Genomic DNA, 27,976 nt, shown 5'->3' with positions numbered 1-27,976 from the left:
CTTGCCCATTTCAACACAACTCTCATCAGGAGAGAGAGAGAGAGAGAGAGAGAGAGAGAGAGAGAGAGAGAGGGAGAGAGAGACAGATACAGACACAGAGACAGAGACACAGAGACAGAGATTGGTGTGTGTTCGGTGCTGGGGGTGAAACCTAGAACCTTGCACATTCTGGGCACTAGCTCTATCACTCAGGTGTGTCCTCGGCCCTCGATCTGTACTTCTTTATAACCAATATTCACGTTAAATCTTATCAATATTAACAGATCATTAAAAAAACTAGTCATTTATCATTCTAAAACCATTTTATGGGCTGCTATTCTGTATTAGAGTCTGTTAAAAAAAAATAGCAAGCCAAAAAGGGGGTGTCCGTAAACAAGATGCTTATATACAAGAACTAAAACAGCAGTGGCAGTGAACTTTTGTTTTGTTTTAGTTTTTGTTTTTTAACTTTTTATTGGTTCTTTGTGAATTTCATATCATGTACCCCAATCCCACTCATCTCCCCCTCCCCTCATACCCACCCTCCACCCTTGCAACCTCCCCCAACAGAGAAAAAAATCTGTGGAAGCTGCAGTGTGTCCCAGTGTGTCCCACGGTACACCAGCTTGCAAATATCCATTACAATGATTCATTGGTCTGGCACGAGGCCTCTGGTTTCTGCTAATCTATCAATACTGGAGCCTCACTGGGGCTTCTCTTGGAAGTCCTGTTGTTCCCCTATGTCATGGAGACCCTGTAGTTTTGGATCTGAAGGATGAGCCCCTTCATGCACTCCAGCAGCTCACCAAAGGGGTAGATATTGAGGATGAGCCAATTCAAAGCCCTGCATCTGGGCCTGAGAGGTATCTGGCCTAGTGAGCCCTCTGGCTTTCCCACTCTCATGTCCTTGGGGCCAGTTCACCACCAACCCTGCAACCAGGGCCAGCTCTACCCTGCTGCCCAGGTGAGGTACGTGGCCTCCTCTCCAGAGTGTTGCCGCTGGTAAGGGACATGCTCAGCTCTGCCACTCTCATGACCAGGATCCAGCTCTCCTGCTTGCCATAGATGTCAAGAGATGAGGGAAGGGAGGACGGCATCTCTCCATCATGCACACTACCACCCAGCAAATAAGAGGCAGCGTGGGCTATCCTGTGCTCATGCCCTCACCCGCTCACCTGCAATCTCCACATCCAGAACAGGCTCTACTTTGCTACCCAAGCCAAATGAGGTACAGGACCCTCTCCTCCTGAGTGTTGCAGCAAGCAAGGAGCAAGGACAGCTTTCCTGCTTTTGTGGCCCCAAGGCCAGCTCTCTTGCCTGCTGTAGGTGGCAAGGGGCCAGGGTGAGGAAGGGCAGCTCTCCATCACCCACACTGCTGCTGGGTCAGATAAATTGCAGGACCAGCGCTCCCATGCTCGTACCCCGGTAGCCAGCTCACTGGTGCTGCCCCTGCCCCTGCACCATCAGCGCCGTCTGTCCTGTGCTGCCCAAGTGAGATACAGCACCTGCTCTCCTTAGTACTGCAACAAATGAGGGTCAGGACCAGCTCTCCTTCTCTCATGGCCTCCTCAGGACCAGCTCTCCAGCTCGCTGCTGTTGGTGGCAAGGGCAAAAGGGAGGGAAGGGGATCGCTCCCTTGCTGATGGGCAGAGGCCTTTTAGGGACAGTTACAATGCCGAGGACTCAGTGCTCATCTTAGGGAACTTAAATTAGGAAAACTGCAAAAGAGGCCTGAAAGAGTTGATGACAGAGCTAGGGAGTGGCCACACCCAGAGGCAATAAAAATCTATCTGTGATGGGTTCGTTTGCCCAACCAGGGCATGACAAACTCCCACCCATATGCAGCTACTATGGCTGTGGCTCTGAGAGGCAGGAGTCAGAAGAGGAGGCTCTGAACACTAGAAAACCCAGATTGTGAAAGGTTAGAATCCAATCACCCTGAAATCCTGGAAGACTACAGAAATGTACAAAGCGTGAATGGCCAGGTGAGACTCAGTTGAAGGGACCTCTCAGAAGGCAGAGTGGCTAAAACTGCTAAGCAGAAAGCAGGTAATGTTTAGTCTCCATAACTAAGTAATTTTCTCCCTGCCCCCACCCCTCTCCCTGACTTTCTGTATGGCAAATCTGCTTAGGGAGGAAATAATTCATATTACGGTACAAATGACTAATAAGACTCGGTTATACCTAGCATAGCTGCCCTCTGAGAGGCTTCGCCCAGGAGTGGATCCAAACAGATGTGAGACTCACAGCTAAACATTGAGTGAAGCATAGGGGGGTCTTATGTAAAAGTGGGGGGAAGGATAGAAGGACAAGAGCTCCACAAGAAGAGCAACAGAACCAACTAGCCTCGGCCCAGAGGGGCTTGCAGAGACAGAAGCACCAACCAAGGGCCATGTACGGACTGGACCTAGGCCTGCTACATAGATTTAGCCAATGGGCAGCTCAGGCATCATGTGAGACCCCTAGTAAGGGAAACGGGGGCTGTCTCTGATAGGGACTCTGTTGTGGGCTTTTTGATCACAGCTCCCTGGTGGGAGAAAGAAGACACGCTCAGTTCTGATGCAACTTGATGTGCTGGGGTTTGTAGGGGTTCCCTTTTCTGAGGAAAAGGAGAGGGGGGCTGGGGGAAGAGGGAGGGAAGGGGCTACAGTCAGGACGTAAAGTGAATAAGTAAATAATTTAAAAAGAAGAAGAGTCTGTTATGATTTGATGGGACAAATGTTAAGCGTGAAATGAATTCAACTGTGGAATTTTCAAAAATCAAATAAAATTAACAGAATACCTATCTGGGTGGGAGGAACCAAGCAGCATTTTCTAATTTAAGGAGCTACCTATCACTTCACATGTACACGCAGGCACCTGCAAGCACACACACACACACATCACTGCCGCAAGAAGGAAATAGGATGCAGAAAGGCACACTCTCTGAGGATGCTGTGAGGGGACAAACACACTATGCTCATGAGTGGAGAGATCTGACCTCCCAGTGACAGAACAGACCGTCTGCTATAGGTCAAAACCCCCAGGAGGAGCCCACTGTGCTGGGGAGTGCACAAGGTGGCAGCAGCTATGTCACCTGGCACATCCAAGGAGGTGGCTTGAGAGGTCCTGCCCAAAATTTCAAATAAACACATTCCGGGCCCCAAAATTCTACTATTGGGATTTTAACACGTGAGCACACGTAAAACATCTGTAGATAAGATTATTCATTAAAATATTGTTTTAACACCGCATGGTGAAAACAACATAAATATTTAACATTTGAGATTTAATTAGTGATTTGAAAATAGGATAAAATACCATTCAGCTATACACTGAACAAATTTGTTCATTGGTTATAAAAAACAACCTCTTCAATACACAGCATTAAATCCAAAGTAGAAAACATAAAGCAATTCATTAGTGTTTGTCAACCAAAGGCGTTGGGGGAGGTGTTGGGGGAACAGCTGACCACTGGTGACAAGTAAATGGCAAGCTACAGGCAGCAGACTTTACTCTATTCATTTCTCAGTTGATATTTTTCAGAAAATCAAAAGAAAAAAAGCATACCTTTGACTATGAATAGCTCAGAAAAAAGATAAATAATAACTATATACCTAGTCATGATTTTTTGATGAGGTACAATACAGAAGAAATGGGGGTTTGTCCTTTGTCCAGAGAAAAATACAATTGAAAGGGGTGTCATTCATTTTATTTCACGCAACATGTCAGTAGTACCAAAAATCCTCAAGGTGTCTTACCACAGGCAAGGAGAGGTGACTGCTAAGGACTGGGGCTCCCTGCCCAACGCTGTCACCCTACAGGTGTGGAAACTGGAACCCAACAGCAAGAGGGAACTTGCTCACATGGAGCAGACGTTGGTGCCCCACACACAGAGGCCTGGACTCCTCTCACCTGGTGCCAGCATAATCTGTGTGGCTTCCATCAACCCTACACCTTGTGTAAAATGCTGGGGGCAACTGTTATTTTCAGGTCCTCAATAGCTGAGCACAGCGGGGTTCAAACCCCAGACCCTTCAGCTGGTCGAGTCCTGTGCTAGCCAACCGAGTAGCTCACTCCGTGTGGTAAATAATTTCAAGCTCCCCTTTCGCTGTTAAGCTTTCGTCTGTCTTTTCCAAGGGTCCCCACTTTCTCGCTAGCAGCCCAGTTTTCCATACCTGCGGGCGGCAGGAGGCTGCCTGCGCAGCCTGGGCCAGGCAGCGGTTCTCCACGATCTCTGAGCCCTGGCTTGCTAACAGCGCTCTAGTTCTCCAGCTGAAGTGCGCTCCCCACCCAGGACTTCCCTCTGGCCTGCAGCCCCGTGCAGTTAACCCTGGCCTCCCTTTGGCCTCTTTATTCTGCTTGTGCCTCTACAGTGGGTAGCAGTGACCCAGACCTAAAAATAGGTCCATCTTCATCCTACTGTCTCTTTCATCCACAATGCTGCTCCTTTCCCCGGCTCCTGTTCAAATGGGGGTTGGGGGGGAAAGACCTTGCTTCGCCAAATTTAATAATGACAATATAAATAGTATTTTTGAGCTGGCAAGTTGGGTCCACAGGTAAAGGTACCTGTGGTGAAACATAAGACTGAGCCCTAGAATCCATACAATGGAAGGAAAGGACCGCTGAATGTTCGCCTCTGACCTCCACTCAGGCCTTGATGCATGTGTGCAACACACACACACATAAATAATAAATGGTATCCTTATGCTGAGCACTGAACTAAACACTTAACATGCAGCACCAGATAAATAAAATTTGAGACAAGCTGGTTTTATTCTTATGCTACCAAAATTGACGTTTCAACATCTGTTCCCACAACCTCATACTCTTTCCAAGAAGCATGAGCTAAATGTGATGTGATCCAGCGCAATAGAGAGCCCAATAGGAAGAGTTGGGGAAGTCGGGCGTGGTGGCGCAGGCCTTTAATCCCAGCACTCGGGAGGCAGAGGCAGGCTGATCACTGTGAGTTCGAGGCCAGCCTGGTCTACAAAGAGAGTCCAGGACAGCCAAGGCTACACAAAGAAACCCTGTCTCAGAAAACAAACAAACAAACAGAGTTAGGAAGACAAACCGTGAGAAGATGTGCTCCAAACTTCTCTCTTATTACTGTATAAAGTTCTCACCAAGCTCAGCAGCCTGGGGTAGGACTTTTTGAAATGTGGTCCTGTGGGAATTTCAGCAGAAGACTGGTCAGTGGGTTTGTGAGCTTGTACTTTCTGGGCCATGGTGGTTTGAATGAAAGTGATTCCATAAGCCAATATGTTTGTCCCCAGTCGGTGGAACTATCTGGAAAAGATTAGAGTATGGTCATGTTGAAGGAGATGTGTAAATTGGGGTAAGCTTTAAGGTGTCAAAAGTCCATGCCATTTCTCTGTATCTCCCCCTGCCGTGTGTGTGTGTGTGTGTGTGTGTGTGTGTGTGTGTGTGTGTGTGTGTGTTTATAGCTCTGTCTCCAGCTTGCAGGTCAGATGTGAGCCCTCAGCTACTGCTTCAGCACCATGCCTGGCTGCTGCCGTGCTCCCTACCATAATTGTTCATAGAATTTACCCATCTGGAACAGTGAGCCCCTAAATTAAATGCTTTCTTTTGTAATTTGCCTTGGTTGTGGTGGGGTTTTTTTTTATAGCAATATAAAAGTAAATAAAACATTCTATTGAGATAAAACCCAAACCTGCCCCCACCCCACCTGAAACCTGTCTCCTCTGAATCAGTCTTTCCCCTTATCCTGTCATCGCCATGTCGTTCATTGAAATAGCTTAATAAAATTGCCAGATTTATCACTTACCTGTTCTGCGCATGTGTGTGCACGCACACACACACACCACACACACACACAGACCACCGCACACCACACACACACACACACACACACATATCTCCCAAAGACAAGAATTAATAGACCAGTGAGCAAGTAAGAAAAGTATGTGTTGTGTGAACTTCCTGTGAGAGAACAAACTTTTGCTTGCCCTAGTTAGGAAACCACTGACAGAACAAAGAGATGATTCCACATAAGGGTAACTTGAGGAGCAGTGGGTTTAACAGGGGTTATCTTCAGGAACCTAGGCAACTTGCTCAGAGACTGAACACCACCAAAGAAGAGCATCTCTCCCTCAGCAACTGTTAACTTCTTCTAACAGCTGGGCAGGAGCTCCACCTTTTTGGGGGTTAATCATAGGAGCTGAGATTCAAGAGAGCAATGGTAAGCCGGGCATGGTGGCACACGCCTGTAACCTCAGCAATCAGGAGGCAGAGGCAGGCGGATCGCTGTGAGTTCAAGGCCAGCCTGGTCTACAAAACAAGTCCAGGATAGCTAAGGCTACACAGAGAGACCATGTGAGAGAGGTGGGGGGGGAGGGAGGGAGATAGAGAGAATGCAATGGTCATGTGACGCTTGACCCCACAGGACCCATCCCACAGGACCATGAAAGAGGAACAGGATAGAGCTTGGTGGCAGTGCACATACTAAGAGAGGTGTGGGTCCCACGTGCAATGACAAAACAACAACAACACAAAGAAGAAGAAGAAGAAGAGGAGGAGGAGGAGGAAAGAGAAGGAGAAGGAGAAGGAGAAGGAGAAGGAGAAGGAGAAGAAGAAGAAGAAGAAGAAGAAGAAGAAGAAGAAGAAGAAGAAGAAGAAGAAGAAGAAGAAGAAGAAGAAGAAATGAGAAACTCAAAGCAGGAAGCCCGTTGCTGTCTCCCATGCTCTCTGGTTTTGACTTCCTGGTGAGCTCCCAGCTTGGGAGTGTAGTTAGTGGAGCACCTTCAGGTTCTACACAGCACAGCTTTGCAAAGCATCCTTTTTAGCCATTGGGAATTAACACTATGAGAACCTCCTAGCTGACATGGGGGGGGGGGGGCAGTTATCACAGAAAATATTTGCAAAACTTGAAATGAGTAGGCTTTGGAGCTAAGAGAATGTTAAGCGTAAGTACCTTTTTGTTGTTAATATTATAACATGCATGTGTGCGTGAGTGTGTGTGTGTGTGTGTGTGTGTGTGTGTGTGTGTGTTTGTGAACATATTCTTAAATACATATGTATAGCCTCCTCAGTCTGGATGTTATCTGTGCTGTCAGGGCTAAACTGTATTGAATAACCAATTGGTGTACGCTTTCCTCTCAGCATTTCTTAGTTTCTTGTACTTCTCTGTGCAGTGTTCGTTCTCCTGGGACTCCCCCCCCACACACACACCCTGGCACCTGAGCATGTGTGCTGGTAACACCCTTGTTCAGCTCACGTTTAGGCATCTATGGTGGCGACACGTTATATTCCCCCCCCACCCCCCCTAGCTTCAGCAGGCAGGGAAGGCAGCAGGCTGACACTCTGCTTGTTTTCAGACCCAGTTTGTCCTGTGCCTTCCCTGTGTAGAATTTAAAACGCAGCCAGTGGAGCTATGTGATTTAATTCCTAGGACAAAGGCTACACCGAGTGGAGAGCCAGGATGGCGATGAAAACCTCTCACAGAGAGACCGCTGTGCAGCATGGGGCGCCTCACTCCACCACAAGAACACGTCCTGTCCAGAGACCAGTCGTTCTGGGCAAGGTGTCTGCCTCCATTACTTCCCTCGGGCTGAGGCCCTGCGAGCAGATACCTGCCATTGTGCCAGCTCCTTTGTACCCTTCTACAGTCACCCATCTCCGATTATATAAATGCATGTGACGACAGCATTTGGCTGTGTGGACGCATTACAGGAAAACAGAGGTTAACGCTGAGAGTCAGTTTTCTGACAAAACCAATCTCGAGTTCCCATGGATATCCAAAATAGACTAATGCCCACTCTCTGTCTCCTTACATTGTTTCATTAGACAGAACATATCAATTTAATAAAAGCAGACTTGGACTCTGTGGACTGCTGAGGAGAAGTCCTCTGCAGCGTGGTGGCAGGTTTCCCACCGGCCTCTTCTCTTTCTGATGAAATTAACTCCCCGCAGTTGGTCAGCAGGGATAATCTCATTTTAGCCAATCAGCGTGGGAGCTGCAGTTGACCTCACAAAGGGATCGGAAAGTATGTGCAGTCATAGCAACCGCAGCTCAGCCTCCCGGCAACCCTGGACCCTTCCCCTAATGACAGACACCGGCTGGCTTCTTCGATGATTAAACTTTTCCCCTGTGAGCCTCTTTGAATACATTAGCCAAACAAGTCTGATAAATTTGTTTATCCCAAGACAATCATTAGGAAATTACCTGCAAAAGTTAATTCTCAACAGAGCAGTCTGTGAACTGAAAGCCATATGGCGCAGAGAGCCAGATGAGTGATGAAATCTTTCACTGTGCATTCCAACAGGTCAGGCAAGGCTTTCCCTTCAACTTTATTATCGTGAGCAAAAATCACAAAATCTCAGTAGCCCAGAGGCCACTTCATTTCACGTGAGTGAAAGTACTCTTCTCTAAGCACAAGCGGTCCTCCACCCACACTGTACCCCTACTATGTGTTGGGCCTGGGGATCAAGGGTCTTATGCAGTGCTGTCGTCTTCTGGGAGGAGGCAGAGATGTCAACGAATGACTACAGCTTACCATGAGGTGTGGGGTGCAGCCAACAGGGGAACAAATGCATAATCCAAAAGGGCTTGCTCATGGTAACATATAAATAAGTAAATAAATAAATAAATAAATAAATAAATAGTCCGAGAATGACGTGTCCAAGACAGAGACACTCTAGGCAAATGTACAGCACTGGAGAATTGTGAAGCTGAGTTCAAGGCAACCAGAGAGCTGTCCCATCTGATTCCAGAAAATGAAGCTGGAAATTGGAAGGAAGGGGATGAGCATACTATAACCTCAAGAAGACCAAGACGGGAAGCCGAGGAGGAGCCAGTCTCGAAGCTGCTCCCCATAACGACGCCAAAGAATCCCAAATCATACTTTTCACTTTGGGAAAGGAGCCGCCCAGAACCCGCTGCTGACTTAGCCACCCGGTCCCCACTCCACCCCAAGCAGGGAAGCACCCTGAGGGATCCTGAGCAGGGTCCCCATAGCTGGAGTTTGAAAACAAAAGAAAAGCATTTCTAGAAGTGGGTGATCCAGATGTGATGGCCCAGATGTGAGTGTGACCTTGCTGACCACCGGCCCCACCCCGCAGGTTTTACATAAACCAACACTAGAGAAACTTCATGAAAAACAGCAGTTGGGCCAGCAAGCAGGATGGTGTGAGACCAGATGGTGGCTCCAGGGGTGGTCACACCATCAGACCCAGGGCCATGTTGAGGCAGGTTTTAGCTCAGACTGGAGCGTAGGGGCCCACAGCCAAGCCTGCCATTGTTTGCATTCTACAATGGATGGTGGACATGTCAAGACTGGACATGCCAAGGACCCCCTGTGTGCATACTCATCTTGACATCTCGGCATGTTCTACAGTAGACCATCTCCCTATAACTTTGCTGCAAGGGTGCCGCCCAACAGAGCTGGCCATGACAACAAGAACTCAACAGTTTCCAACTTTTCAACAGTATATATTAGCTTTTAAATTAAAATATTATTTTCTTCAAAGATAGAAATTGTAACAAAATTTACCTTAAGAGCGGTGTCTCTCTACTGGCAATTCCACAGAGAAATGTGTGTGACCATCACATGTGCCGGCCAAGCCCCCATCTATGCTGGGCCTCTGGCTGAGTCCTGCACAAAAGAAGGCATTTCTTTTTTTCATTAATGTATGCTTTGACAGCTTCATACCTGTGCATGGTGGCATCAAATCCCAGCTGTGTGCTCAGTACCAATGAGCAAACAGCCACAGACGTGCTTCTGTGGAGAATAAAGGGTGCTGGGCTGAACAAGGCAGTCAGAAGCACTGGCTCAGAGGACCTCAGCGTTCAGCAGTGAAGAACACTGGCTACACACTTTGGAAATCTATCTGGTGCTATCTCAGAAAACTGGGAACAGGGCTTCCTCAAGACCCAGCTATTCCACTCCTTGGAATATACCCAGAAGATGCTCCAGCACACAACAAGAAAGTTTGCTCAACCATGTTCATAGCAGCCTTATTCATAATAGCCAGAACATGGAAACAGCCTAAGTGTCCCTCAGTAGAAGAATGAATAAAGAAACTGTGGTACATATACCCTATGGAATACTACTCAGCTATTAAAAACAAGGAATTCCCCAAATTTGTGGATAAATGGATTGAGCTAGAAATGATCATAATGAGTGAGTTAACCCAGAAGCAGAAAGACTCAAATGGTATATACTCACTTATATCTGCATATTAGCCCAAGGGGCATGTCCCACGAAAGCCTTCACTTACCAGGAAACTGGGACAGAGGGGAGGACATCCTAATGGGACTCTAGATGAGAGAAGCATGGGAGAATAGCAAAGTAGAAGGATCCAGAGGGTCCTAGAAACCTACAAGTAGAACATTATGATAGGCAGATTTGGGCCCAGGGGTCCCACTCAAACTAAGGCACCAGCCAAGGACAATACAGGCGGTAAACTTTAAACCCCTACCCAGATCTAGCCAATGGTCAGAACATTCTCCATAGTTGAGTGGAGAGTGGGGTATGACTTTCTCACGTACTCTGGTACCTCACGTTTGACCATGTCCCCTGGAGGGGGAGACCTGGTGGCACTTGGAGGAAGGACAGCAGGTTACCAAGAAGAGACTTGATACCCTATGAGCATATACAGGGGGAGGTAATCCCCCCTCAGGAACTGTCATAGGGGAGGGGAATAAGGGGAAAATGGGAGGGAGGGAAGAATGGGAGGATACAAGGGATGGGATAACCATTGAGATGTAACAAGAATAAATTTTTTTAAAAAGGGAAAGAAAAAAAAAAGAACACTGGCTACAGATAGAGCAGAGACTGAGGGAATGTTGTCCAACCAATGCTGGACCCAACCCAAGACCCAGCCCATGGGAGGGAGCCCACCCCTGACACTATTAACAACACTCTGCTATGCTTGCAGACAGGGCCCTAGCCGAGTCATCCTCTTAGAGGCTCCACCCAGCATTGCTTCAAAACAGATGCTGAGACTCACAGCCAAAAACCGGGCAATATATAGGGAGTCTTGTGGAAAGGAGGGAGGGATAAAAGGACCGGGGGTTGTGACAAGAGCTCCACAGGAAGACCAACAGAGCCAACTAAGCAGGGCCCAAAGGGGCTTCCTGAGACTGAAACACCAATCAAGATCCATGCATGGACTGGAGCTAGGCCGCCTACACAGATGTAGCCGATGGGCAGCACACATTTCATGTGGATCCTCTAATAACGGGAGCGGGATTGTCTCTGACGTGGACTCTGTTTGTTGCCAGCTTTCAGACTGCTTCCCCCAGGCGAGACTGCCTTGCCAGGCTCAGGGGAAGAGGATGCACTCAGTCCTGAGGAGACTTGATAAGCTGGGGTGGATGGGAAGAGAGGGGCTCCCCTTTTCTGAGGAATAGGGGAGAGGGAAGAGGGAGGAAGAAGGGTGGGACTGGGAGGAGAGGAAGGATGGAGCTACAGCCAGGTTGTAAACTTAATAAACAAATTAAAAAAAAAAAGAACACTTTCTGTGCTTGCCAAGGACCTGTTTTTTGATTGCCAGCACCCACATGGTGACTCACAACCATCAGTGACTGCAATTCCAGGGTATCTGATTCCCTCAATGTCTAAAAAAACAGAAATAAGGTGCTGTTATATCCTCATTTGACAAAGAAGGAAACTGGGAGTCCTGGAACCCTAGCACTTGGGTGCTAGAGGCAAGAAGGTTGGGTCCATCCTTAGCTACAGTGTGAGTTTGAGGCCAGTTTGGGTTACAAGAGAACCTTGTCTTGAAAAATCCCGAAACAAACTGGGAGACGGTGGCACACGCCTTTAATCCCAGCACTCAGGAGGCAGAGGCAGGTGGATCTCTGTGAGTTCAAGGCCAGCCTGGTCTACTGTGGACAGCTCTGGACAGCCAGAACTAAAACAGAGAAACCCTGTCTCGAAAAACAAAACAAAGCAAGCAAAAAAACACAAATCCCCAAACATGAGTCAATAAGTAAAATTAGGAGGAAAATGATGGAACAAGTGAACGAACAAAAAAGGTAAAGAGAGCCAGTCAAAGAGGAGAATGAGTGTAGGAAACAGAGATGGAAAGAGGCCTTAAAAGAGGAGCACAGTCTTCTCAAGACTCTGCCTAGAAGTTTTGTAAACACTGAAGCAAAAAGAATGTTCTGGGTGGCGGCCATATTCTGAGTGCCTGCGTGGCAGCCTATGAAAGCCAAGACAGACACTGGGTGTCTCACCGGGAAGCGAGCTCATGCACAGTCGCAGCTAAGGTGTGTGATGTGAGCCTTGAGACCCGTGGCTAAGGACACCGGACAGAGGAGGCAGGTGTGCCTGTGGGGCACATCTCAGTGAGCTATAGTCCTGAATCCCTGAGGCCAGGCCTTCAGCTCTGGGGTGTTTAGCACTGGTTCCCAGTGCATAGGAATCGGCAGAGGCACAGTCTCTCTAGGACAGCATCCAGGTGAGGACACAAAGGCTGGATTTGGGGTGGCACATCTAAACCCCAACAACTGCCCCGTGATACCTGGGATGGGAACCCAGGTCTGCATAATTCTGGGTGCTTTTCAGTGACATTACAGAAATACACCATATTCACATTTTTTTAGAAGCCAATTTTACAGGGCAGGACACACTTCCATAAAGGGCCATTTGTTCCTCACCGCTTCTCTACTCAAGGAAACCCAGAGTCAACTGTTTCCAGCAGATGGGAACAGAGACTCCATCCTGATTCCAAAGACTTTTGTTTTAGTTCTCAAAGACATGACCACACATTTGTGTAGATTTTTCTTTCTCCAAACCTGGAGAGTTGATACACCATAGCTTTGACAGTTTCTTCCATCTTCTCTCTGTGTCTCTGTGTCTCTGTGTCTCTATGTCTCTGTGTCTCTGTGTCTCTGTGTCTCTGTGTCTGTGTCTGTCTGTCTGTCTGTCTGTCTGTCTGTCTCTCTCTCTCTCTCTCTCTCTCTCTCTCTCTCCCCTTCCTCCCTTCTCTCTCCCCTCTCTCCTCTTCCTCTCCTCACTCTCCACTCTACCTTTCTTCAAAGGTGTTCTCTACCTATCCTTTTCCTCCCTGAAATCCACATTAGAGCAATCAACCTTAATCTTGTCTCTTCAAAGGTAAAATTCTGCAAAGACTCTGCAAGGGTTGGAGGATGTTTAAAACCCAAGCAGAGGAGATCCAAGGCCTGTTATCAGAAGAAGAAGCCTGGCCCCTTAAGCCAGAGCAGCACAGACTCTGAGGACCACAAAGGACCCAAACACAAGCTCTTCCCCATTTCCCTCTCCATCCACATTAGGTAATGTGTTAGGGTGACTCTGCCTGAGCAGGAAGTCAGCCTTAGTAGCACTTGTGCATCCCTAGTGTCTTGGCTACCTAAAATTCTCCACGGGAACCACCACCAGGTCCAGGGTGGAGGAACCCCCCCACCCACATGGGTATGGATACTTTAGGAGCAGAGTCCTACAGTAAAGGGACTGATTTCAGTGCAGGATCCTGCATGAGCAACCCAAAGCTTAAGAGTGTCGAACACCTGGCCAGAGGCTAGACACCCTAAGAAGAGAGGAAGGCACGGTCTAAGAGGGGCACCAGTTCTAGTGGTGAGCTAGAGAGAAAACCAAGATCTAAGGCAGAAAGATAAATAGACCAGTGGCGTCCCAGGCACAACTTCCTGTCAGTACTGTGTGTCGCAACTATACCTATGATTGTATAGTTCTACCCTCCTGCTCAAGAGCCTACCATAGCTCCTTCTTGCCTCCTGTTGCTAAGGTGGCCATGAATCCTGGCTTGCTCAGGTGGTCCAGCTCATAATTGTTATGGAATCTCTGATTATTCTCTAAAAGTCTCCATTTGACTGATCATGCAGTCACTGCATCGCCTCCTTACTTCAGAATACCCAGCCCACCTCTTATGCTTATGACACTCTCTTATGCTTAGGAGTTCTTCAGATGGGTCTTCTTAATCCCAACGATTCAAGGAGAAAGACCACTGACTCAAATCTTCCTGGTCAGATTTATTAAAGCAAGCAATTAATTCAAGCAGGCTTTCTTATTTGTGTGCACCCTCCTCTTAAGGCGGGGTTAGAGAGATCAGCATTAGACATGAGGAAGACAAGTGTAACAAATTAGCCACAATGACCTCCTGAGACAAAGACATGATTGCAAGGTGGTGGTAGCAAGGTAGCCATAACAACAGGTAGTCATAACAACTTTTTGAAACACAGATAAGAGTTGCAGGATGGTTGTAAGCAACTTTTTTGAAACAAAGGCATTGTTATCCTTTCCTGGAACAGGCAGTACAGAGCCACTTGTAGTGAATGTTGCCGATGGGGCATATCCTGATCCTTGAGAAACAAATTTAATCATGAACGGGAACGAACCTAGTTTGTCTTTACAACCTTTCAAGCCTAAGGCAGCGGCAAGCTGGTTCATCCTCTTACTTAGCTATCCCTGTGTTAATGTGGTTACCCCTCAAACCTGAGCAAAGCCATAGCTATGCAGCAAACAGCCTAGCAAGCTGCCTCTTTGTTCAGTACTACATTCTAATGAGCACAAACGAGACTTTGGAGCCGTGAAGGTAAGCACAGCTATCTGCCCCGCTGGTGTCACTTGCAGCCTGTGTGGTCATCAGCAGTAATATGTTCTCCTCCATCTTCCTCATTCAAAACACAGTAATAATTAGCCAACTTTGATCCGGGATGTCTGGGCGTCTGACTCACATATGTGGAGTAATAGTGAGAGTGTCGTTGCTGCCACTGTTGGTCTCTAAGCACAGCGTTCTGACAGCCAGTGTAGCCTATATAGCATGACCTGCTCTGTAGCACAGACACCCACGAGCAATAGCCACAACTTGGGGGCATGTCTGAAGATAGAAGTGCCCTAAAAAGCAGAGCATAAGATGAGGGTGTTTTCCCAAGTGTCTTACTGAGAGAACATTCCCAGGACATCGACGATGTTTGTAAGCGAGCGCGAGAAAAGCGAGACAAGTTGCGGAGATGGAAAAGATGCTATGCAAGATGCTGCCTCAGCTCAGATGAACTTCCATCTTATCCCATGGGGAGACCCTGGTGGCCAGCATGTGTCGGTAGGACCTACCTTAAGCAATAGGGATCTACTGGTGTGTGACAACTATGTGGAACCATAGGGTGTTCAGGATACCAGACAGCCAAGCAAGACTCTGGAGTCTTGGAAAGTTCTGGAGTCACGGCCTCTCTAAGCCATAGCTCATTTATTGGCAAGACGGTTGACACAGGACTCACCTTGGCGGTTAGGAAAATTTAAACATAACTTTCTTAATCTTACAGGAAATGGACCCCTTTGTCTTTCCCATGAGACAGAGGACTCTAGGTGCATCACGGGTAGCAACTATGTTCTTATGTTCTGTCCTTACAGCTCTCCCACCCCAGACAAATGTCTCACATGCACACACGTGTATTCATGCACATACAGGCATGCACACACATGTGCATATGCACCATTGCTTCAACCTGCTTTTACTCCAAATGCCTTTACATGTCCTTTTCTTTACATTATTCATTTCCAGGTCCTGGTTTGTATTTCAGTTCCTCCATTATCTTCTCCAAAGTCACACCGACTTTGTTCATTTCTAAAAGCCTTTTGTCACACAATTCCGTATACCTTACCATTTAATTGACGGGCTATGGTTTGCTTTTTTGTTTGTTTGTTTTTGTTTTTGCTTTTGCTTTAAGATAGGATCTCATGCATTTCTGACTGACCTTAAAGTCACAGAAATCCACCTGCCTCAGCCTCCCCAAACTAAGATTTCTTACAAGCATGTGCTGCCACACCCAATTTATTTCACTGGTTTCTAGTTGTCGGTGTTTGTTTGTTTACTGGTCCTTGATGCCCAGCACCACCACAGGCCTTGGTGAGCTCAGGTTATGGGTGTAGGATCCTGTTCATCGCTCTGTTTTAATTAGCGATGCTTTCTCTCATCAGGATAATGAAGTACCTGGGTTGACCATTTCAATTCTCAGGACTCTCCAAGCCAGCAAACTCCTTCCTCTCGAGTCCAGAGGTGACAGCGTGGGTCACCGGTGCATGTAAAGTGAATGATAATGGCTCCCCCTGCCATTTAGGTCACAGATGAATCTTAGGTGAGACTTTTCTATTGGGTTCTCACAGTTTCTGAAAATTGGCGCCCAAGGAGGTGCAAAGTGAACTCCCCTGCACAGCTCTGATTACCAACACAGTTTATGCATGCATTAGGAGGCGGCTACAGGCCTGGCTGCCTCCTGCACCCAGAAATCACTTGTTAAATCATGCCTGAAGTATTTAACAAGTGTAGTGCAACCTAATTTATGCAATAAGTATATATATATATTTTTGGGGGGGGGCGGGGGAGGAGAGTTGATGCAAGTTGAGTTCGGTGGGGGAAAGGTCACATTGTATTTGAAATTCCCTTGGAGCCATCGCAAAGTGACAGTATCATACTGAAAATTTTCCTCATAAATATGACTCATTGTTTAATCAGTTTTAATGCAGAGATTTTAGCTGCCTTTTTCTTTTCCTTTAAATCAAGCTATTACCTGTATTTTCTCTCAGGCTTTTTAAAAAATAAAATTTAAGAATTCCCATGAATCAATCCTAATCTACTTTCACTCTCTTCTTTGTCATTTAAATAAGCTACCTCATTGATTTCAAATAACTACCCAATTTTACATCATAGCTCCTTTTTTTTTTTCTTGTAAGAAAATAAAAATTTCAGAGAGATCAAATCCCCCAGTTACACTATTTCTCAGGGCTGAGGCGAAAGTGGCTTGAACAACAGAAATACATTTTCTCAGAGTTGTGGCTAGAAGCCCAGGAGTACGGTGTCTTCTGGCAGTTTCTAGGCTTGGGGATGTCCCACACCAGCCACAGTCTACATGTTTGTAGCCCTTTAAGCCCGGTTGCTGGAGACTTGAGCCCCAGTGTGATGGTATTTGGAGGTGAGGATCTTGGTAAGTTGCTTGGTTTACATGAAGTAGTGAAAGTGGGGTTCCTGTGACGGATTAGTGACCTTTGAAAACAGGAAGAGATTCGACTGCTTGCTAGCGCTCTCTCTCTCTCTCTCTCTCTCTCTCTCTCTCTCTCTCTCTCTCTCTCTCTCTCTCACACACACACACACACACACACACACACACACACACCACATAAGGACAAAACCAAGAAAGCACATCCCAAGATCCAGGACATGCTGCTTTCTCAACCTCTCAGAACTGTAACCAATAAAATGCTTGCAGTTGAAGCTGCTCCCTGCGACGTCATTGCAGGAGGCTGAGCCCAGCCAGACCTCTCTTAACCTGTGTCGACAAACTCCCCACACCTGTGTCCTACCCTTCTCTTTTTACAGGGACACCAATCACAGCAAATTGGGACCATCGGATTTGTAGCCTTGGCTACTCTGAGGGTGTCTAAGAAAGCCTCCTGGCTCTGCCACATTCTGAGGCGCTGCCCACTGGGCTTTCCGTTTGTCAGTCTCAAACATAAGCCAGTCCCTAACTCATAGGTGAGTGAAGGTTCAAGACTAGAGTCGCCCCATACAAGAGTCTCTGCCTGTGCACCCACCTTTCTATAGCTGATCACGGGCATTTGTGGAATTATTTCATTTGCATTTCTAAGGCCCTGCCTCAGTGACACAATATACCTAACACATGCTATCCACATGCGTGCATGCACACAGACACATGAACACACACACACACAACACCTTGCCTTTCACAAAATTGTCTATGAAAATAGTAGAGCTTTTTTGGGTTGTTGTTTTGTTGTTGTTGTTTTGTTTTGTTTTCTGTTTTTTGTTTTCTGGTGAGGGGGCTTGGTTTTTTTGAGACAGGGTTTCTCTGTGTAGCCTTGGCTGTCATGGACTCACTTTGTAGACCAGGCTGGCCTTGAACTCACAGCGACCCACCCACCTCTCCCTCCCGTGTGCTGGGATTGCAGACATGAGCCACCACATCCAGCGAAAAATAGTCAGGTTTATGGAGAAAATTTCAAGAAGATGGCTGGGTGGACCATCCATTTTCACAATCTGTAAATTTTCATAATAGGACAAGAACCAAAACAAACATTAACCAGATTCAAAATCTGTTAGCAGAACTGGGCATGGCTGCTTGTTCCTGTGACCCCAGCAGTAGGGGACAGGGATGAGAGGGTCCCAGGTCCTGAGAGCTCACTGGCTAGCTACCCTACCCAAAAAGAGTTGCTGACTCAGCGAGAGACTATCTTAAGGCAACAAGACAGAGATGGACAGAGGAAGACACCCAACATATGCATTCATAACACACACACACACACACACACACACACACACCACTCTCAAATTAGTATTTTTCTAATTCCCTAGCAGCTAAGTGTCCATTAGCATTTGCAGGTCACCTTATGACAGCCCCCTTCATTTGTATCCTTACTTCACAGCTTGCAAGCTGCTCCCTCAAGATGTACACGCAAGCCTTTTCCCCCTAATATACACAGTGTTTGTCATATTTTTAAAATATGACTCTGAGCTCAGGTTTCATCAAGACAATTTCTTCATACTCCCCTTGATGTCTAGAGAGCCTTGCTCACCTGAACTAGTGAACCCCGAAGCTTCCTGACCTGTGAGGTCCCTAAGCATTGTCAAAGTAATAACTGTCACAAGAATGTCCACCGTTCACTAGTGCGTGACAGAGAAAGCTTGCGTCCCAGCTGTGTGCCAGATATTCACTACCCTCCTGACACTTCTTTCTGCCAATGACATGGAGCTTCAGGGGAATTGTGGGGCATCTCTAACAATAAACGTCTGGTCTACATCTGAATTTCATAGTAACCTGTACAAACTATTGGTATGTTGCTTTGTACCATCGCCCGTTCTTTGAACTCTATGCATTCTGTGCTGCCCCTCAGTTGTGAGCATTGGCCTAGCGTGGGTGGGATCTTGCGTCCTGTCCCCATCACATCTGTGCTGCTCTGTAGGGTTAGTGAAGATTACATACATCTGTTCATAAGATCTTCAGTAAGGGGCTGGAGAGACGGCTCAGAGGTTAAGAGCACTGGCTGCTCTTCCAGAGGTCCTGAGTTCAATTCCCAGCAACCACGTGGTGGCTCACAACCATCTATAATGAGATCTGGTGCCCTTTTCTGGCATGCAGACAACACATGCAGGCAAAATACTGTATAAATAATACATAAATGAATCTTTTTTTTTTAAAGATGTTCAGTCAGGACACTAATACGAAAAGATTGAACAGAACCACATCATTTTGAAGGACTCTGAGACCATATACATGCAATAAATAGTTTTACTCATATAACACTTAATGTTATTTTATAAAGTATATAATTCTCTATAATTGTTTAAACTAGCCAATCCGAGATGATAACTTTACCATGTTAATGTAAAGGGAGAATAATCTATCAATTAAAATATTCACACCATTTGCCAGATGCTATGCTGGTGATGTTGCCTATTCTGGGTCTCAGTCACATTTTTAAACTCTAAAATTCTAGGTGCAGGCCTAGAGAGATGGCCCAGAGATTAAGAGCACTAATTGTTCTTCTAAAGGTCCTGAGTTCAAATCCCAGCAACCACATGGTGGCTCACAACCATGTATAATGAGATTTGGTGCCCTATTCTGGCCTGCAAGTACAAATGCAGGCAGAATGCTGTATAAATAATAAATAAATAAATCTGTTTTTATAAAAAAAAATCTTAGGTGCTTGGCAAAAAAAGGCATTCTTTCAATATAATTTTCATTTGTAACCCGTGTGAATTTGAAGAAGGGTTTAATCTTTTTCATATTACTATCAAGTTATCCTGAATTCACCAAAATATAAAGCTAAAAGGGATTTGATTTTTCAAATGCTTAGTGCTTTTAGTAACTTTCTTAAGATTGTAGTCAGTACAAATGAAGCCTTGTGAGAGCTGGCCTTCATGGTCAAGTGGGCAGGAGGGAGTTAGAGTCAGTCAGAAGGTAGACCTCTGAGCAGATCCCTGGAAGTGTTTGCTGAGAAGATAAACTGAGGCAGGAAGGACCCTCTCAGAGGGAGTAGGCCCCTTGTCAGCCTTCTGACAGGGAGTGAACACCAGAGACTCTCCAGGGAACTCTCAGGCTCTCAGCTCCCGTCTGGGACTACTGAGGTGTCCAGACTCATTGGCTGAGCAGGTACCAGGCTCTCAGCCTCTCTACCAGATCCACCATTGAACTATCCTGCCAAATATCACTCCTAAATACAGAATATATTTTTCAGATGTCCAGGAACTTACTGGTGCTGAGGACTAGCCATAAGGCTTTCCTTCCTCTTTAAACAAGTTCAGGTTGTGTTTGCCCACACGTCTATACACAGAAGACAACTACCCTGCCATTCTCCCACTACCCCGCTCCACAGCGAGTGAGCATGGGCATCACAGTGTAGGAAGCGTTAGGCTCAAGGCACAGAGGACAGCAGGAAGGCAGGCCCGTTAGGGATAGCCCTCAGAGCAGAAGGCCCCCTGAGAACCGAAGCTAACCTTGGCTCGGGAGGTCACCTCTTCAACTTTGTGTCGCTGGTGCTCAACATGCCACTAGATCCTTGTGAAGTCTTCATTAACAAACACACCAGTGCCAAACAAAAAAATATCGTAGCAGATGTGTTGGCGAACGGAGGCTCCCATGGCCCAAGCGGTGGTGGCCTCAGTGCCACCCACAGGCATTTTGTTCAGGTCAGGAGGGAATCTGGAGCGTGGCAAGGCTAAGCCTAGGGAAGGTGGGTCTCAGGATGCCAGCAGTGGGCAACAAGTACCCACAGGAAGATAATCCATGGGATGTTGGAAAGATGCTTCAGAAGCAGCTAGCCAGAAAATGAACAAAAATTCCCGATTTTGTATCATTTGTTGATGTTTACAGTGTCAGCGCTTGGGACGGAGTCTAAGATCGAGAGATGATCACGGTGTCCCTGAGGCAGTGTGGGCTGCGTCGACACACAAATGACAGGCTGACAATGTCAGCTCTGGTCCAAGACTGTGTGCAGCATGTGTGAACACGTGACTGCATTAAAATAAGAAAGGGGACTAACTTTCAATGTCCCACCATATGTAAATGTAGTCAGTGGCACGACAGATGCAGATTAATTGTCATGGGACATCCACCTATAATATTTAATATCAAAATATTTAATGCAGTACAAACAGTGTATTGAAAATATAAACATATAAATGAATTCATAGTCAAGGTAGTTGAGAGTGAAACAAAAGAGTATTAAAGGCCCAAATACCACAAACGATATGGGAAATTTGACATTTTTATCTAAAAAGAAGATATGGATTCCTCATAATTCTAACTCAACTGTCTTCACAAGAGTGAAAGACAAATAAGAACCCAGAAACCACAACACAACTCATCACAGACAGAAACATGAAAAGAATCTGAAAGAACTACTAAAAATAAAAGATAGAATAAGTAGGACACAATAATTAAGGAGCAGATAAGCTGATGGTACAATTTTTAAATAACTGCTGAAAATCTATAAATAGAATATACAATGCATATCCCTGTGGAGAAGAAGGCAGCCTAGCTTCTGAGAGCATGCGCTCTAAGGCAACCCTACCTTCTACACGTTCTCTTGGTCACGGTGCTTGACCACAGTAATAGAGAAGCAACTAAGACAAAGATCTTGGGAGGACAAAACGGACCTGGGAAATGGAAGTGGGCGGGTGGGGTGAGTGCGATCAAAACGGAGTGTCTGAACCTTTCAAAGAGCTAATTAAAATATGGATTTTAATTCATTGTGAAAGTCAATCATTAAAAATATAATAAATGGGGGTTGGAGAGATGGCTCAGCAGTTAAAAGCACTGACTGTTTTTCCAGAAGACCCAGGTTCAAGTCCCAGCAACCACATGGCACCTCCCAACTGTCTGTAACTCCAAGATCTGACACCCTCACACAGACATACATGCAGACAAAACAGCGATGCATGTAAAATAAAAGTAAATACATTATTTTAAAATAATAATAATAAAGGAGAAAATAGATGTACATAACAGTCAGGCACGGTGTCTCGTGCCTGTAATTCTAGCATTCCAGAGACTGAAACAGGAGGATTGCCATGAGTTTGAGGCTAAGTCTATGCTGCAAAGCAAGAACCAGTCTTAAAAACAAACTCCCGCAACGCAGAGCATACTGAATATGTCTGTGCTGTGTGTCGGTGGAAGAGGAAGCAGCACGCGAATGTGAGGCCCAGGTTCCAGAGAAAGCGTACTAATGGACAAGGCAGCTTCTCAGACCAAGCATATAAGCAGACGTGCAGAATAATAGAAGTAAATCTGTAATCACAATAAATTCATCTCGCTCATTAGGACACAGAGATTGGGGAAGGGGTTAATAATGTACATTCGAGAGGAGCATCTAAAAACAAATCCATATTTTAAGGGATTTTTTCCCCTTAAAGACAGGGTCTCACAAGGTAGCCTCACGCGTTGGTTACTTTCCTAGGGCTGTGGTTAAACAGTGTAACCAAGACAACTTATAAAAGAAGCAGTTTAACTGCACTTATGGTTTCAGAGGGTAGGCATCCATGCTGGTGGAGCAAAGGCGTGGCGACAGGAGCAGCTGAGCTCTTGTAGCTCCAACTGCAAACGGGAGGCAGAGAGAACACTGGATGTGGCACAGATCTATTGTAACCGCAGTGACACGCGTTTTCCAACAAGGCCACACACCCTAGTCTTCCCCCCGCCCCCGACCCCTGAAAGGTCCACCAACTGGGGACCAAGCATTTAAAATATGAGCCTGTGGAGGCCCTGCACAATCAAAGCACCACACCCTGGAAGGCCTGGAACCCATCATGTAGACTAGGCTGGCCTTTAATGCAGTGACCCACCAGCCTCCACCTCTGGAATGCTGGGATGAAAGGCGTGCACCACCACACTGGGCAAGTTGAAAGGACTTTAAAGACCTAAGATCCTGAAGCTCTAAGTACCTGTACAGCTGAAGTTGACACTGACAGGCCACAACCTCTGAGTAAACACTTAGAAGCATTATTTTTTTTTCCTTTGTGTGTGGGGGGGGAGGGGGGGAGGATTATTCTGGGTTTTTTTAATAACTAAAAAAATGTTAATGTGTTATATGCATGTGACTGAATCTATGTATGTGTACAACTGAAATCAGAGAAAGCCAAAAGAGAGTGTTGAGCCCACGAGAACCAGAGTTACAGGCCATTGTGAGCCAGGTCCTCTGGTCTCCAGCCTGTTTGTTTGTTTGTTTTTTAAAGCCAGTGTCTTGAGAACTGCAGAACTGCATCAGCCATTAGAACATTCACTGGACTGCAACTCTAGCTCTGATGCCTTCTTCTGGCCTATGCAAGCACTACACACATGCAGCACTGCATACATGAAGACCAAACACTTGTATACATTAAATAAAAAGAAAACGACTATTTAAAAGAAAAAGTATCTTACTATGTAGCCCAGGCTAGCCTGGCTATCACAATCTTACTGCACTAACCTCCTGAGCGCTGGGATTCCAGGGCTGTACCATGCAGCCTGACTAGAAACTAGATCTTCTCAGAGTACTGCGTGCTCTGTGCAGCCCATGTGTACACACTGGTGTAAGTAAACACATGTATGTGGCAGACCTCGGATTGACAGCCACGTCTCAGCACCCGAGGTTTGGGTTTTCCCTTTTGTTCATTTCTACTGGAGTCGCTAGTTCTTAAATGCTCAGACAGAGCCTCTTGGTCAAATAAGAAATAAGCTGAATAGCCACTACCACCCTTTTTTTTTTAATCTAGAGGAACATAAAAGAGAAAGAGAAATACAGCTGAGAACCATAGACTGCCACACCAAGGGCCCTGAGTGTTCCTCAAGTAAACAAGTCTTCTAAGACCTCAGATCCCTTTGCAAATGTGAACGACCTCTGGGTCCGGGAAAAGTGGAGCACTGCAAACAGACGCGCGCACACTCTGCTCAGGGGACTTATAGAGTCTCCAGCTCCACTTAGTCCCAACCCTGAACATCATACTAACATCGCAAGATGGATCACAGATCACAAGTGTCCACTGACAGGGCTGAAAGAGAGTCCCTGGGAAGAAAGACCGCCGTTAGGTGTGACAGAAGGTGGCCAAGAATGGGGCACTGCACTCCTTGTGCTGTGTGCTCTCTGTGTGGCACATCTGCTTACAGTGTCACTCCCAGCTGTCGGGGAAAGAGTGCATTTTCACTGAGGGAGGAACTCAGCAAAAATGCAACTAGAGCCTCCTCCTTTTTCCTCTGTCTTCAGATCGGGGTAAATAAAAAGCGCAGGCTAAATAGACAGTTGACTATTATTGTCTTAATGTCTCAATGACCAAAGGGTCACATAGAGTCACAAGTACATTGAAAGGGTTAGCAGAGTGTACAGTCACGCAATATGGAGGGAAAGCTTGGAGCAGTTAGGGAAAGGCAGGTTGCCCTTCATAATAAGGAGCTTTCTGGAAGACAGAAAGTCATCTGCCTCAGAAAAATACCTGGAGCCATCAGGGAAATGTGTGTCTCGTGATCACACGACATCACCAACGACACATAGACTCTTAACAAATGGTGGGATCCCTTCTGGGAACTCACACGGGGCTGGTCACAAAGTCTTCCTCTAAGAACATTTTATACAAGGACTTGGCGGGTGATACAGACAGAAGCAGAAAAACTGCTTTGATTGAGAAACTCGTTCTATTTCTTTATGGTTCTATTCAAAAGTTGAATTTTCTTTTTTTTTTTAAGTTGAATTTTCTATTCTCCGCTTTCAGCACTTAAAGATACTATGATTAAATGAAAGTGACAAAAAAAAAAACCCAAACAAACAAACAAACAGAAAAAAACCCAGCCTTTTATATGAGAGCTGAGAAATGGTGGTTCCCATGACAAATGTCCCCCGTGGGCTCACATATTCGAACATGTGGTGCCCGGATGGTGGCGCTCTTGGGGAGGGAACGGAATCTTTAGGAGGGGAGCTTTGCTGGAGGAAGTGCAACCCTGGGCTTTGAGGCTTTGAGGGCTTCTGGCCTCCACCGCATCCTTTTTCTTGCTCTCTGCTTCTTGCGTATGGCTGAAAACGTGGCCAGCCAGCTTCCGGCTCCTACACTCAGCTCTTGCCACGGACTCTTCCTGGGACCATAAGCCAAATAAACCACGCTTTCTTCTATAGTTTGCTTTTGGACTTGGCGTTTTAGCACAGCTGCAGAGAAGTAACAATACGGAAAGGAAGTATGCCAATAGCGTTTCCGCTTCCTAGCTCTGGAAACACTCCACCCAGTGAAATATGCTCAAGTTGGGAGACAAATAAGCAACGCTATTTCCAAAAGGATGCTGTTTGGGGTCATAGATTCATCAGCTTTCACCAACCGATATCTGCTTGTCAAAGCCTAGTCTGGGGTCAGGGTCGGTGGGGGGGGGGGATGGGGAGGGATGGGATGGGACAGCTGGGGATGGGGAAGGTGGTGGGGTGGGGGTGGGGGGTGAGGGGGGGAGCAGACTTAGTTTGGGAATTCTGAGTGACTGCAACCAAGACCAATTCAGTCTCTGACATTGCTACTGACAACTGAATTTCTGAACTTCAAGTAATAGATGAATGAATCTAAGACATGGCGAACCAAGCAAATATTCTGCTTGAAAATGTACAAGTAGAAATAGGAAGTGAACTTCCTATAGCCCTTTGACTATAGGACCTTCTCCTTGGGACCTGGCATGGCGGGCTACAGAAGTACCCATGAATACATTTTGTACAACTCATCTTGCTTTCTGAAGTATTTGGGCTGCAGTTTGTGTAAGAATTTATTTACAGCTATTTTGCTTTGTTTTGTTTTTTTAGATAAGAGACAGAGCCTCCAGGTGACTATAGTACCCTGGTCTTCTCATGGAGGCCTGGTCCTTTTCTCTGTTCCTGAGATTTGGGGCAATACTCAAAGTAATTAGTTTCTAAAATAAATATTTTTAAAGGAGAGTGAAAACAAACCAAACAGGCGACGTACACTCCGTGTCCTGAGGTCGGCTCTTGAGAGGCGGAGGCAGAAGCATCTTTTCAGCTAGAGGCAGCGTGAACCATGCAGTAAGACCTTGCCGCAAACCAAGACACACTACAAAGAAGTAGGAGGGAACCCCACAAACAACTGGGTTCTAGGCTCATCTGCCCTGAAGCTTTTCTCTATTGGAGTGCGAGTGGGGGGATCAAAAGCCGGAAGCCCAGCTTCCCTGAGCATCTGAGTCCTGCACACTGGCCCTCCTTCCTTCCCCATTGCCCCCCCACACACACACACTGAGTGCAAATCTTCCATGCCAAAGCCACTTTGGACATAAATAGTCAACCGGTATGCACCTGTGTTAGAGCCATGCCCAAGTTGGCGCAGCGTTCTCACTAGCGTGGTCTGCTGGCAAACTGAAACAGGACGTAAATTCTCTAAGAGCAGATATCTTGAGGCATCAGAGTCATGTAGCGAGAGTCAAAGTTAGCATGAACCAACTGCTTGTTTCTCTTTCACGTGTAGGTCAATGGTGTTAAAGCGTGACTTAAGAGCCCAGATGGAGTCAGGGAGATGGTGTGGTTGGTGATGTGTTTGCTCACAAGGCATAACGGTATGATGACTTCAGTCTCTGGCACCCATGGAAAAAAACATGCAAAGTAGTACATGCTTGTCATTCACAGCTGTCGACATGGAGACAGGATCACAAGGGCTCACGGGCTAGTCCGCCTAATGCAGTGAGTAAACCCCAGGCTAGTGGGAGACCTATCCTAAAGAAAAAAAAAGCAGTGAGAGCCAAAGTTGATCTCTGTTCTGTACCTGTGTGCAGGCACACAGACAGACACACCACGTGTTTACACATACACCTGTGCACATACACACACGAATATATAAAGGAAGCTCAAAGCAGCATCACGACCAGACCAGTTCATAAAACCTCAGGCCTGCTTATAAAAATTCAGAAACCTCCTTTGCTCCTCTCAGAGCCTCAACTGCAGCAAGGCCTGGCTGAGGAAGGAGCGATCTGTGCAGTCGAGAATGAAAGGGTTGGTTCCTCGCCGTCATTTCGCCGTAATTTTTCTTCCTTATTCTTTATGGAGTTAAGGTCTTTGACCCTTTTCATTTGGGAAGAGTTCCACTGAACACAGACATGCTTTAAAGTATTGAGGAGAGAAATGAAAATCACTAAGTATCCCAAACCTCAAATAGATTCATTTTAGGAAGAAAAACACAAAGAATCAAATATTTTTCCATAGCAATAAAATAGCATTTTCCTGAGGGAGTTTGGAAAATTGCCTCCAAAGTTCCGATTGATAACTTTCGCAGGAGAAAGAGTGCATTTTGGGGTAATAAATCGCCAACTGACATGTTCCACACAAAGCGGCAGTGTTTGATACCAAGCTGTGGGGATAGGAGCACAAAGACATCAATTATCCCAAAATAGACTGGGGCAGAGTCCAGTGAACTATTAGTTCTTTAAGCTGCGTCCACAGGGGATGGAGAGCAGGGGGGAGTTGGCAATCAGCTGGTTAATTTGATCACTGTAGACAACTGCACTGTATAATTTAGGTCGGAAACAAACCCTGACCTGGAGTTCCTAATTTGGAACATTCATCAAGTTAATCAAATAATTGTGAATTCTCAATTTGACTGAGTCCTGAAACAGGGTTCCAGGAACACAGATCAAGTGCCTACTTACTGTCCTCAGCAACATGTGCCGCTGCACCATCTGGGCATCTGGGTCTTTCTGCCCTGTGCTGCTTCTCCCCCAGGCTCTGCGGCCACCTCCTCCTGTCCCACCCCTCTCAGCCAAAACAAGCTTGTTTGCTGCCCTGGATGGAAATGGATCCATGAGCCCCAGCAGCCTGTGCAAGCCCAGTAGCACACCCTCCATGGTTGCTGCCTCTCCTGTCCTAATACAACCAGCTTTTAGCATCTTCTCCGGAACCCACCACTCTACAGCTCGGAAATCTTTGTTGTCTATTAGATCTTTCCCTTTGTACTGGTACAGGCAAACACACAAGTGATCCCACCTAGGGGGAAAAGACAACTTCACACACTGTTGTTAGGTTGAAATTAGCAGAAATGGCAACAGGTGTTGATGTGGATTTTA

At 46.3% G+C, this 27,976-nt stretch overlaps 1 long non-coding RNA gene across 4 annotated transcripts in view; it reads right to left on the bottom strand.

The window, feature by feature from the left end:
* The window catches only part of LOC311590635, a 48,812-nt gene that overhangs the window by 8,738 nt on the left and 12,098 nt on the right, over window positions 1–27,976 (bottom strand). For 3 of the 4 annotated variants that reach the window (XR_014776936.1, XR_014776937.1, XR_014776938.1), the window contains exons 2-3: window positions 9,471–9,572; window positions 5,033–5,247 (exon numbers count right to left, since the gene is read on the bottom strand). This is a non-coding gene — a long non-coding RNA (uncharacterized lncRNA). Of the gene's footprint in view, window positions 1–5,032; window positions 5,248–9,470; window positions 9,573–13,659; window positions 13,831–27,976 lie in introns of those variants that run through there. The other variant, XR_014776939.1, reaches the window with a different exon arrangement.

The sequence above is a fragment of the Acomys minous genome, assembly GCF_964271855.1.
Source record: "Acomys minous genome assembly, chromosome: 19".
Classification (NCBI taxonomy): domain Eukaryota; kingdom Metazoa; phylum Chordata; class Mammalia; order Rodentia; family Muridae; genus Acomys; species Acomys minous.
This window is presented reverse-complemented; position numbering and strand designations above follow the sequence as displayed.